The 12,378-nt window shown below is 38.8% G+C and overlaps 1 protein-coding gene across 2 annotated transcripts in view; it reads left to right on the forward strand.

Annotated features, from left to right (window-relative positions):
* Nucleotides 1–9,504, forward strand: part of LIN7A (lin-7 cell polarity scaffold A) — a 153,204-nt gene extending 143,700 nt beyond the window's left edge. For both annotated transcript variants that reach the window (XM_037042807.1, XM_037042808.1), the window contains one exon: nt 4,421–9,504. The gene's annotated coding sequence lies outside the window, so the exon portion shown is untranslated. The remainder of the gene's footprint in view (nt 1–4,420) is intronic.
* Nucleotides 9,505–12,378: the final 2,874 nt, after the last annotated feature.

Below are 12,378 nucleotides of genomic sequence, written 5' to 3' on the forward strand. Positions count from 1 at the left end.
GTTTGATAATCAGGAAAAATAGATTATATTTTCTAAAATGTAGTAGGAATGATCACTATACAATTATATTACAGAAACTTAAACAAGGAATACGAATCTAGGTTTTTATGCTATGCCCACTTTTTAAAAAGTTTTATTTATTTATTTTTAAAGAGGGGGAAGATGAAGAATGCGAGGGAGAGAAACATCAATCAGTTACCTCTCCAGTGCTCCCCCTACTGGGGATCTGGCCTGCATTCAGGCATGTGCCCTGACCGGAAATCCAAGCAGTAACCTTTTCGTTTGCAGGCTGGTGCTCAGTCCACTGAGTCACACGTGCCAGGGCATTATACCCACTTTTGGAAATTCCATTTTTCAATTACAGTTTACGTTCAATGTTACTTTGTACTAGTTTCAGATATACAGCTTAGTGGTTAGATAATCATATCTTTTACAAAGTGCCCCCTCCCATATTTTGAGTACCCAGATGGTACCATAGATAGTTATTACAATATTATTGATTGTATTCTCTATGCTGTACTTTACATCCCCATGACTATTTTGTAACTGCCAATCTGTATGTCTGTATCCTTTCTATTTTATCTCTTAGTCCCCCAATCCTCTTCCCATCTGGCAAACATCAGTCTTTTTTCTATATCTATTAGTCTATTTCTGGTTTTTTGTTCATTAGTTTTCTTCTTTAGATTCCACATATAAGTGAAATCATATGGTATTTATCTTCTTTATCTGACTTGTTTATTTCACTTAATGTGATACCCCAGGCCCATCCAAGCTATCACAAATGGTAAAATTTCTTTTTTTTGTGGCTGAGTAAGAGTCCATTGTATATATAGACCACAGCTACTTGTTTTTATCCAGTGGTCTATTGATGGGCACTGGGTTGCTTCCATGTTTTGGCGATTGTACATACTGCTTCAACGAACATAGAGATGCATGAATTCTTAGAATTAGAGTTTGGGGAGTTGACATTTATTTAGCTTTAAGCATCTCAGTTTTGTTTTTTAAAGATTTTATTTATTTATTTTTAGAGAAAGGGGAAGAGTGGGAGAAAAATATGGGGAGAAACATCAATGTGAGAGAAAAACATTGATTGGTGGCTTCTCATATGTGCCTGGACTAGGGGAACCCGCAACCCGGGCATGTGCCCTGATCGGGCTAGAACCTGTGACCTTTCACCTTGTGGGACTACCCCCAACCAACTGAACTGCACCAGTCAAGGCTAAGCATCTTGTCTTTTTAATAGTCTGACTTAAAATACATTCATATATATGGAAATATATATTTCCTATTTCACCTAAATTTCCAAAGAATAAAGTGGAAAGAATGAGAAATACTTTCTGAGACGTCAGCATTCTGAGGAAACCGACCACAAGCCTCTTTAACTTTTCTGACCTCCTATTGTTGCCACGGGGATGGAGAGTTCATTTACATTCAAAACCAGGCTAGATCTCAGCAGATTTACAAAGCATCTGGCGTTTGCCAGAGGCCTCACTGACTTTTTTCTCCTCCTGCTCTTCAGGCCCTCGCCTTCCTCATTTTGTCCACTACTGGTTGTTCTGTACTCCCCACTGCTATGGCCACAGCCACAGCCCAGTGCTCAGACCCTGGGAGCTGTGCCAGAACTGCCAATCACAGAGAGGACCAGGTCCCAGAGGGCGACTCTGAAACTGAAGCCCAGGACTGCAGAGTTACCAAGCTGGACAGTGGACCAGAAATAATCATCATCATGCTGGATACAATTTATTAAATAGTGTGCGCCAAAAAGTCTTTTAAGAACTATATATATATATAGTTCTTATATATATATATATATCTTATATATATATATATATTCTTATTTATATATATATATCTTTATATATATATAAATTATATATATATATATAATTTATATATATATGTGTGTGTGTGTGTGTAATTTATGTATGTGTGTATATATACATAAAATTGCTTAATATTCTTAGTAATTGTATGAATATTAGGTACTATTTTTAATTTCATGTTAAAGAAAGTCATGTAAGATTTTTATAACTTGACACAAGTTTTACACAGCTAGTAAGTGGTGGGGCAGTGATTCAAACCCAAAACCATGGGCTTCAGAGCCTCTTCCTCTTAACTACTAGGCTACTCCACCTCTTTCTTCAGCGGCACTTGCCCTTATATTCCTCTGTCCCTCCTCACAGACACATCCACACGAGCTTTCCAGAGAGTCATCCTAACCTCACTGTTTAGAGGTGGAGTTATCTAACTCACCCTCACCACTCACTTCCAAAACAGTATCCCACCTTCAAAGTACTTCATTATTACAGCCATATTACTTGCCTATATGCCTGAAAAATTAACACAAAATTTGTAACTTAAAAGAACACAAATTTACTATCTTGTAATTTTGTAGGACAGAGCTCCGTCATAGTCTCACTGGGTTCCAGGAGATGCTAGGGAAAAATTCATTTCCTTGCCTTTTGCAGTTCCTAGAGGCTGCACACAATCCTTGCCTTGTGGTCCCATCGTCCGTCTTTGAAACCAGAAATGGCGGTCCTGTCTTCCTGCTGCATTGCTCTGACTACTACTTCCATCCTCACATCTCCTTCCCTGACTCCACTCCTTCTCGCTCCTTCTTCCACTTTTTGTTACACTGGGCCAACCTGGACAATCCAGGGTAATCCCCCTATCTTAGCATCAGCTGTTGAGCAACCTTAATTCCATCCACAACTTCGGCTTTTCTTTACTGTGGAATCTAACCTATTCACAGGTTCTGGGGATTAGGATGTAGACATTGTGGGGATCCATTATTCTGCGTCCCACAATGGCTCATTAGAAAGTTAGCAAAGCGATTTGATCAGTAAAATTTATACTAGTACAGGTAAGTGGCTTTTATTTTTTAAAAATAACACGAACCTGTTGCATTATAAATCATGGGAATGAGGAAAATAATGAGAGCACTGGGGCAGACGGTTCTTCTCCGTGGGTGTTGCGGTGACGCACAGTTTGGATGCCCCGTGCCCTCTCAGCTGCTGGCATGTCCCTCTGGTCCCCTCACCCTCTTATGAGTGAGGAGATCCATGACTCTTACTAAAATTTACTTGTTCTGAGACCCATTCCCTTGGGACATGTATACATGTATAATAAAATAAATTTCTAAAAAACAGAAGTCTAGATCACTGTCACATGGGACTGATACAAAGTCATTTCATCTAAGGTTTGGTAAAAGAGTTTGTTGTGGAGATTAAATAAGAAAAAGCTTATAAGGCCCTGGCTGGTGTAGCTCAGTGGATGGAGCTCGAGCCTGCGAACCACATAATCGCGGTTCGATTCCCAGTCAGGGCACATGCCTGGGTTGCAGGCCAGTTCCCAGCAGGGGACTCACGAGATGCAACCATACATTGATATTTCTCTCCCTCTTTCCTTCCCTTCCTCTCTAAAGATAAATAAAATCTTAAAAAAAAAGAAAATAAAAAGAAAAAGCTTATAAAACGTAACATGTGGCAATTAGTGAGCACTCAGTAGTAATAATAGTAGCAGTAATCATTGTTATCTTGTTGTGGTTGTTAGAGCATTAACGCCAGAGGTAAGTAATATGCAATGTCTATTTAGGTGTCTCCTGAAGAAGCGCAGTGGCCTCATGCATGGCTTTCAGGTGCACTCTGTAGGCCGCATGGGCTTTTAGGCACGTCTCTAGAAGGCATAGTGGCGGGAGCATGTGAGCCCCTTGCCCCCCCACAACCTCCACTTTCACATCAACTAGAACAATTTCTTAAAATCTGTTTTGTGTATGGTGCTCTGCACTCATTGAAATAAAAATATCTGCAGCTTTAAAAGCAAGGATTGAACATCACTGTTCTCTCTGAAAGAAATGACTCCATCATTGTCAAAGAGTGACAGGTCTTGGGAAAGCGTGTGGGGAGGCTGCTCCCCCAAACCTGACCATATGGGCAGCTGCCTGGTCTGTTGTAACTGTCAGGCTGATCTTGTGGAAGAAGAAATGGGCCTAATAACTGCTTCAGAGAGGAAATATCGGTGCTCCCTGCCTGTCAGAGAGAGACTTCACAGGCTGTACTTCAACAAGAGCGTCACTGACGGCCCTGCAAGTCATAATGTAAAGGTCGTCCATTCTTTGCCTTCCTAAAGAAAAATGGGGTTATCTGGGAGGCAGAACTGTTTTACATTCGAAATGTTTCCAAACTGGTGTTCGTTATTTCATTTTAGGGAACAACTGGTGTCTTTTCCGTCCTCATTTGAAAATTACTTCCTTTGCAAACATCAAACAAATTTTTCACATGTGGAAGATTGTGCATGAATGATAGCACCCAAAATAGTCCTTACTATTCTCACATAGCACATGCTCTTTTGATATTTTTAGCATATTGTAGTTGATGAATGCTAATCACCAATCTTCCCTTCACTCATTTCCCCCTTTCAGGTCCTTGAAGAAAAGCTACTTGATCAAACATCTGGTAGTCACAGATTTGAAACCTTGCTTCTGAATCCCAGCACATGGTAAAAAGAAGACAACACTGATAATTATACCTGTCAAGAAGCTGTGAACTCGTGGTGTATAAATTCTTTACCAAGGCAACTCAACACCTTCTTTCTCCAGGGCGGCGCCCCCGCCGCTCACCACCCTTTTCATACACAGACCTCCCCATTCACTGCAGTGGGGACTCCCCGTGTCCGCTGAGAGGCTTTGCAGGCTGCAGACCAAAACAGTATCAGAATAAAGTCCAAGACTTGCAGATAAATCACCAGGGCCAGGATTAAGCAAATCTTGGGTCTATAGCTTTTCCAGATATTAACAAATCCCTCATTAGGCTGTAGTTCAAACTGCATCAGTCCATATTGTCTCCACTTAAACCTACACATTGCCCCCTGCCCTGACCTGTTTCATGTTCGTATTGCTGAGTTGTCAGAATTAGAAATTCAGTGACTTGCAAAGTCAACATCTTTTCCCCTCTCGAAAACAAGTAATTATACTATATTCATACTCTTTTCATGTTCTTGAAGCAGTTGGCTTTTTATTTTATGTTTCCACGAATTTTATTACACATTAATAGAGAGGAGCAATGAGCTCAATTTTAGTTTGCTAGAAGCAAGGATGGAGAACTCGAGTACTGTATTTTTTTTAACTTAAGTATTGCTTGTATCTATTATTAACTCTAACAGAATATAATGTATATTTATTCCACAAAATATATATTACCAGAGTGTACTCGTTTCCAACTTAAGTCTTTTCTTACCAAGTGTTATGAATCTGGTAAGAGAATAATTAGCAGAGGACCTAGCTTCATGAACTGATCTTCATATGATATTTATATATAACCCTGCTCTCAATACCTTTTGTTTTATATTTTCAGTTGGTAAACTCTACAAAAACCTAAGCTCTTTCCACTTACACTGATGCGCTGTCCTAGAAGGCTGTTTGATATTTTAAAGCTGATGGATTTTAAAAAAAGAACCTAAATTATTAAACATGTGTGTATGTATGTATGTGATACAAAGTTTAGATCAGTTTCCCCTAAAGGGTATTTTTAGCAATCTAAGGTTCAAAGTATTATCCCTTTTAAAATTAGGCGTGTGTAAACCAGTGATATTAATACTGTGAATGAAAAAATACTGCTGCTCCTGGAGGGTAAAGATACTTACTTCATTACATAGATTCATGTAGGTAAATAGACAATGAGCGACTCATCTCTCAGGAAGGACCATTTACTGGAAAATGACCTGTTAAAGCCACATGTATAGATCATAACTTTTGACTTATGGTAAATCTAGACACATTAGTCTCGTTTTACTCTATGGAATGAATAGGAAGCAATAATTATTCGCACACTTAAATAGCTGAAGCACACAAGCATACCTGAAAAAAGAATAAATGTCCAGTTGCCACATTCTAGATAGATCATTGGAAACTGAGGCAAGTATTTGAATATTCTTTTTTCTCAAATGCAGAAATTGATATCCCAAGATACAGTAAATTTTGCATTGCTGGTAGTCCTCCAAATTAAAAATGTATAAAGCTCAGTTTAGGAACTGTTCCCTTGAAAATAAAACTAATCAGAAATTACCCAGCACATTTTAGTTTGCCCTCTCAGGTGGTATTGTCAATGCCAAGTTCTATCTATTCTTCACACTCCCATCACCCAACAGAGAATGAACAGCCAGGAAATCAGGAGATACACCAATTTCAACAAGGTCCTGCTATGGTGACGGAGTCTCATCCTTGAAAACACGGTTTTTCACTAGATAATGGGGGGCAGGGCAAGGGTGGGGACCCTGACTGTGACACAAACATAGGTTTACAGAAGAGATAAGCATGGCTAAAAGAGATGACTGGGACTGCTTGAGTACATTCAGTTTATAAGAGGTAGTTCTCATTTTTATAAGAAAAATTTAATAAGACATATATTTTAGTTATCATTTGACAAAGAAATATTAAAGCTATTCGGGCAATGCCACAGATTCTCAGAAAGGGAGATCATTGAACCCTTGTAATGAGAAAAGGGTCATTTCAACACATTTTAATACATTGTATAAATTTGGAGCTTAAGGTGAATACGTTTTTATTTAGCTGTTTGCTTAATGTTAAATTGTCATGTATTCACATCAGTATAAATATTGTCACAGAATTACAGAACAGTTATCAAATGAGCAGATACCTTATAGTTGTGTTTTCTAGAAGTCTTTGTATCTTTATGCTTCATTTGCATAATGTCAAGTGCTAATAAATGTATGCCAGGCCATTTGTCACAGTGAAAGAACAACCCATTACACCTAAGACATCCAAGGACAGATTACTTGTGTCAGTGGTCCTACATACAGGTGACCAGTCCAGTGGCCGATTTTCCTCAGTGAAGTCTAGTTGTTAAAATGTAAGTCTTCCCCTAAAGTTTTAATCAAAAATAACCATTCCAAAGACTTAGAAAGGATCCCTGTGGTTCTCTGCCTTCCCTGAATCCACAGGTAACAGAAGAAAATACCGCAACTTATTTTAGCGCTCTTTATTAGTAATGATGATACTAGAACCATTCACACGTCCAAAACCATACTAAAGACCTATCCATTGCTCTTATATGAAGCTCAATCTTTAACATAATAAACAAACTCGATATTAAAGTTATGGGGGGAAATCAGTTGTGAATATTCAGTGATTCTGGTGAATTTTTGCTCTTTCTCTTAGGTTGGTGGCCGGAGTTTTCTAAGCTCTTTGCTGCTATGATTTTGAAGGCAAATACACGCACCGGAAGCTTTTTACTGGGCATTTGTATTTTGATTCCGGTACCCTTTCAAATAGAGGTAGAAGATCCCTGGGGAGATAATGAACTTAAATTACCATTGACTTTGGAAAGAATGAAAGACTTTCTCTGCTTCATCCTGTAATCAATAGGAAAATTTCTCTGTGAATTACCACTATTTTGTAAGACAATGCTAAGGTCTAAGGACAAAATCCAGTGTCAGGGGGTTTCCAGGCTGTCTCTGAAGAACTTGCCTAGAGATTAATTGCACCAATTTACAGACCCAGCTTTAGACCGTGGCAAATCAAACAGGTCCAATGTCAGTTCATTCTACTCCACTGTGCCTGTAGGGCTCCAAGATGTTGTAATATTTTGTCGACAGTTTAAACCTCCATAGATATTTGTGGATATGTGAATAATGCCTGGATTTCTTGTAGCTAGTTTGTGTTTATCATACACACACAGCCTGTCAGATCAGCCTTAGGCAGCATTGTGGAGTAGAAATCTATGCTCTAAAGGTTCAGAAGGCAGAGTAAGGCAGAATCTCCCCAAACTTGTGATAGTCCTACCCACCTTGACCCTCTCTAGGTCACAAGCTAAATGTGACTGGCTTGTGGGCTGGTGTATCCTTAGCTTCTGATTTAATGTCTGACACAATGTAGGTGGTCAATGTTTGTTAAATGAATGAGTGACAGAACAGGTGGATCCCCAAATAAATTTGCCTTAGGATAACTGGAATATTTTACCAACTTACACTAATTAGGACTATAATTTCTGAATTTTGTAGTGAGTACTAGAATTTACTCCTTACAAATACTTGCTAGATATATGAGTTTGGAATCAATTACTTCAGAGGCTTCAAGGGTTTGAGGACATTTAGATAGGAATTATGTTTGGGGGATTCAGAGGTTTTACTAGCAGTAAAATTCAAACTTTCTAGTTCTTTATGAAAACTCCTTGGAAAGGATAATCCAAACATGGAACTCCATTAATAAATGTTATAAACTATATTTTTAACTTTAAAAAAATGATGTCACATCATTAAGCATGTTATTAATATCCCCTTCAATATGTATTAACTTTTTTCTAAGGAGCTTATACTAATTGCAGTTACCATCTCCAAAACTTGTCTTGCTTTTAAAAGATCACTCTCATACTCTCATATTTGACTCCCAGAATGTACCTAGGTTTAAGATGAATAACATTGCTATGAAGGCTTTTCCGTGTGTTTATTCATTTAGCAAATATTGCATACCTACTATGTACTAGGTTCTGGAAATACAATGGCAAACAGCAGAGTGCCCTCGCAGAGCTTACTCAGAGGAACTCCTCAAAACGACACCAGCCATAGCTAGAGTTTCCTGTTCCTCAGGTCCTTTTTCACAGCTGCTAAAGGAAACAAAATCCCTAACCCCGTGGAAATCACAAAGACTCCATGCACAAATTTATGAGCTTACTTTTCTAAACCCATCATTCAAAAATGCTTGGTTTATCCACACACCATAGTTATACCCCAACAAGGTACATAAGTAATAATTTACTCATAACTAACATTTAGCTCTTACTTGGTTCTACTATGCTCAGTACTTTCAAAGACTATCTCATTGAATCCCTTCAATAACTCAGTAGGTTCCATTTTACAGACAAAACTGAAGCAGTGATATATATACGTGTTCAAGGTCACACAGCTAGCAGGTGGAACTACGATTTGAATCCATGCACTAACGCAAGAGCTCATATGTCTAAATCATCATCTGTGGCTTGGGAGACACCATTGTATTAAAATCCATGAATGACTGTGTATAAAATTACTTTGAAAGTATAAAGTAATATACAGTATTAACAGTCAACAAACCACATCAGTGGCAGAAACAGGACGCCATCTGTATTGTAGCTTTCTCTTGTGAAGAACACTCAAGCCAGGGACATGGATAAAAGTACAGATCCAGAAAATTTGACATGTGATAAACATTTTGATGACTTTTCAGAATTATTTGTTGTAAGCCACTGTGTCTATTTGGTGCTAAAAAAAAAAAACAACTGGAAGAAAAACCCTTGCTGTAAGGGCTTATAATAAATACACAGTGTGAAGATGAACCAAGGATATTTCACATTCCTGGGAAGAAATTGGGCAGTAGTACTCTTTTCTCACCATTGCATGTGATTGTCTTTCCAATTGTCCTTATTATTTTCTGAAAGAGCTGCAAAATTGTGCAGTGGTTCAGCTTGACCAAAGTGGTATTATGCTGCTGGGAAGTAAAAATATTAAACACCAGACTGGAAGTGTTGTCTTCATTGTCAAATGACTTTAAGTTCATTTAAAGCATGGATATAGAAGCATTTTTAGATGTTTAGATGCTGAAGACACCTGAATATTTGGACACCAAGTGCCATGTGTGTTTCCCTCTTCCAAACCAGAGTGGAGTCTCACTTTTGAGCACTTAGGTTCTCAAGCCAATATGAAAGGCAAATTTGAGATTGGTCTGACCACAATCAGATCAATGTCCACACTTCTACAGGCTAGCGGGAGCTGACGCCTTCTGCAGGAACAGTAAACTCATGGCTCCCATCTCATTCACAAACAGCAGTCACGTGCATTCTTTACATTTGTCCTCTCTCTGCCTCCCCACCCCCAGTTAAGTGGGCACGTGATGCAACTTAAATGCTGGTTCATCTGAGCAGAAGCAAAGACTCTTCTCAAAGCTTTTCATCTCATTCTTTCCTACTGCCAATTAGTTCCTTCTAAATAACATTTTGGGGAGTTTAAACATAAAACACCAGTGGAAAACTGTAAATGCCTTATGTTCAAAGTCATACTTGTTACCTTCTCCCTACCTCCATTTTGACAGCCTTATTTCCTGATTTTACCTTGACAAAGTCTGTTGAAACTATCTTCTCATTCATTCTCGCTATTCCTACCTATGCTTAGATCCTACTAATACTTTTGTAAGCTTTTAACTATTTTCCCAATTACTTTGTCTTCCCAATTTTTTCTATATATCAATATATAGATAAATGACCTGAAGCTGTTCCTTTACTCAAAATCTTCCAAGTGGGTTGCCCATCACCTACACATACACACGCATGGACCCACACACATCTGATTATTAGTCAAGAGTCTCTGAACAAAACTTGCATGGTATTTGGATAAGGAGGACATTATAGTGCCCTGCCATCCATAAATACAACATAGAGAACATGAAATATGGTGATATTGAAATCTGACTATTGGTCTGTGAAACACATCATGAGGTTCCTTGACAATGAAAATATGACAAGTGATTCAAAGTGAAATTAAATATGAGGAGAGTAGTAAAGGTGTATGGCGAAGGTATCTACCAAGATCCCATCTGATTATGACCCACCAATTCCAAAGTATTTGCTTGGGTTGTGTTTGTGTGTGTATATGCATATGAATGTACAAGGTAGGCTAGCTAATGTGCTGGCATTAGGAGACAGTATGGTTTATGGTGTGTGTTCCTCTACTAAACAGCACTGCTCTTTTAGCCTTCCTATTCTATCTTGCAGTTCAAGTTTACCACTACCTCTTCCTAGAAACTGTTCCAAACTTTCCTTCCCCTGAGGTTTTGATTATTTCTTTTTTAATATATTTCATTGATTATGCTATTACATTGTCCCATTTCCTCCCTTCATTCCCCTCTACCCTGCACACCCCCTCCCACCCACATCCCCTCCCCTTTAGTTCATGTCTTTGTGTCATAAGTTCATTAGCTTCTGCATTTCCCATATTCTTGCTTTCCCCCTATTTTCTATTTACCATCTATGCTACTTATTCTTTGCACCTTTCCCTCCTCTCTCCTCCTCCCACTCCCCTGTTACTAACCCTCCATGTGATCTCCATTTCTGTAGTTCTGTTCCTGTTCTAGTTGTTTGCTTAGTTTGCTTTTGTTTTAGGTGTGGTGGTTAATATCTATGAGTTTGCTGTCTTTTTACTGTTCATATTTTTATCTTTTTCTTAGATAAGTCCCTTTAACATTTCATGTAATAAGGGCTTAGTGATGATGAACTCCTTTAACTTGACCTTATTTGGGAAGCACTTTATCTGCCCTTCCACTCTAAATGAAAGCATGGCTGGATAGAGCAATCTTGGATGTAGGTCCTTGCCTTTCATGACTTGAAATACATCTTTCTAGCCCCTTCTTGCCTGTAAGGTCTCTTTTGAAAAATCAGCTGACAGTCTGATGGGAACTCCTTTGTAGGTGACTGTCCCCTTATCTCTTGCTGCTTCTAGAATTCTCTCCTTCATTTTAATCTTGGGTAATGTAGTTATGATGTGCCTTGGTGTGTTCCTCCTTGGATCCAACTTCTTTGGGACTCTCTGAGCTTCTTAGACTTCCTGGAAGTCTATTGCCTTTGCCAGATTGGGGAAGTTCTCCTTTATTATTTGTTCAAATAAGTTTTCCACTTGTTGCTTTTTCTTTTCCCTTTCAGGTACCCTTATAATTCGGATGTCAGAAAGTTTAAAGATGTCCTGGAGGTTCCTAAGCCTCTCCTCATTTTTTTGAATTCTTGTTTCTTTATTATTTTCTGTTTGGTTGTTTCTTTCTTTATTCTGATCCACTCCATTAACTTGAATCCCAGTTTTCTTCCCATCACCATTGGTTCCCTGTGCATTTCCCTTCGTTTCACTTAGTGTAGCCTTCATGTTTTCATCTAATTTGCAACCAAAATCAACCAGTTCTGTGAGCATCCTGATCATCGGTGCTTTAAACTGTACATCTGATAGGTTGGCTATCTCTTGGTCACTTAGATTTATTGGCTCTGGGGCTTGGTTCTGTTCTTTTGTTTGAGTTATTTATTTATGTATGTATGTATGTATGTATTTATTTATTTATGTGTGCTCAGTCCTGTTCAGTAGTAAAGGGTGGAACCTTAGGTATTCACCAGGGCAGGGCAACCCAAGTCACTGGGATGTGATGCTCTATGTGGGGGCGGGGTTAGAGAAGGAACAATGGTGCCTGCTCTGCTGCTTCCCACAAGCAAATTGGGCCCTTCGGATGCTGGTTCCCAGGTAGGTGGGCTTGTGCACATTCTAGGACTCTGTGAGGTCTCTCCAATGAACTCTGTGATGCTGGGAGTCTCTCCAGGCACCTCAACTCCCCCAAGTGTTTTCAATTGGTGCTTTTAG

This window comes from Sturnira hondurensis, unplaced genomic scaffold (assembly GCF_014824575.4).
Source record: "Sturnira hondurensis isolate 20B ecotype Veracruz unplaced genomic scaffold, ASM1482457v3 Scaffold0003801, whole genome shotgun sequence".
NCBI lineage: Eukaryota > Metazoa > Chordata > Mammalia > Chiroptera > Phyllostomidae > Sturnira > Sturnira hondurensis.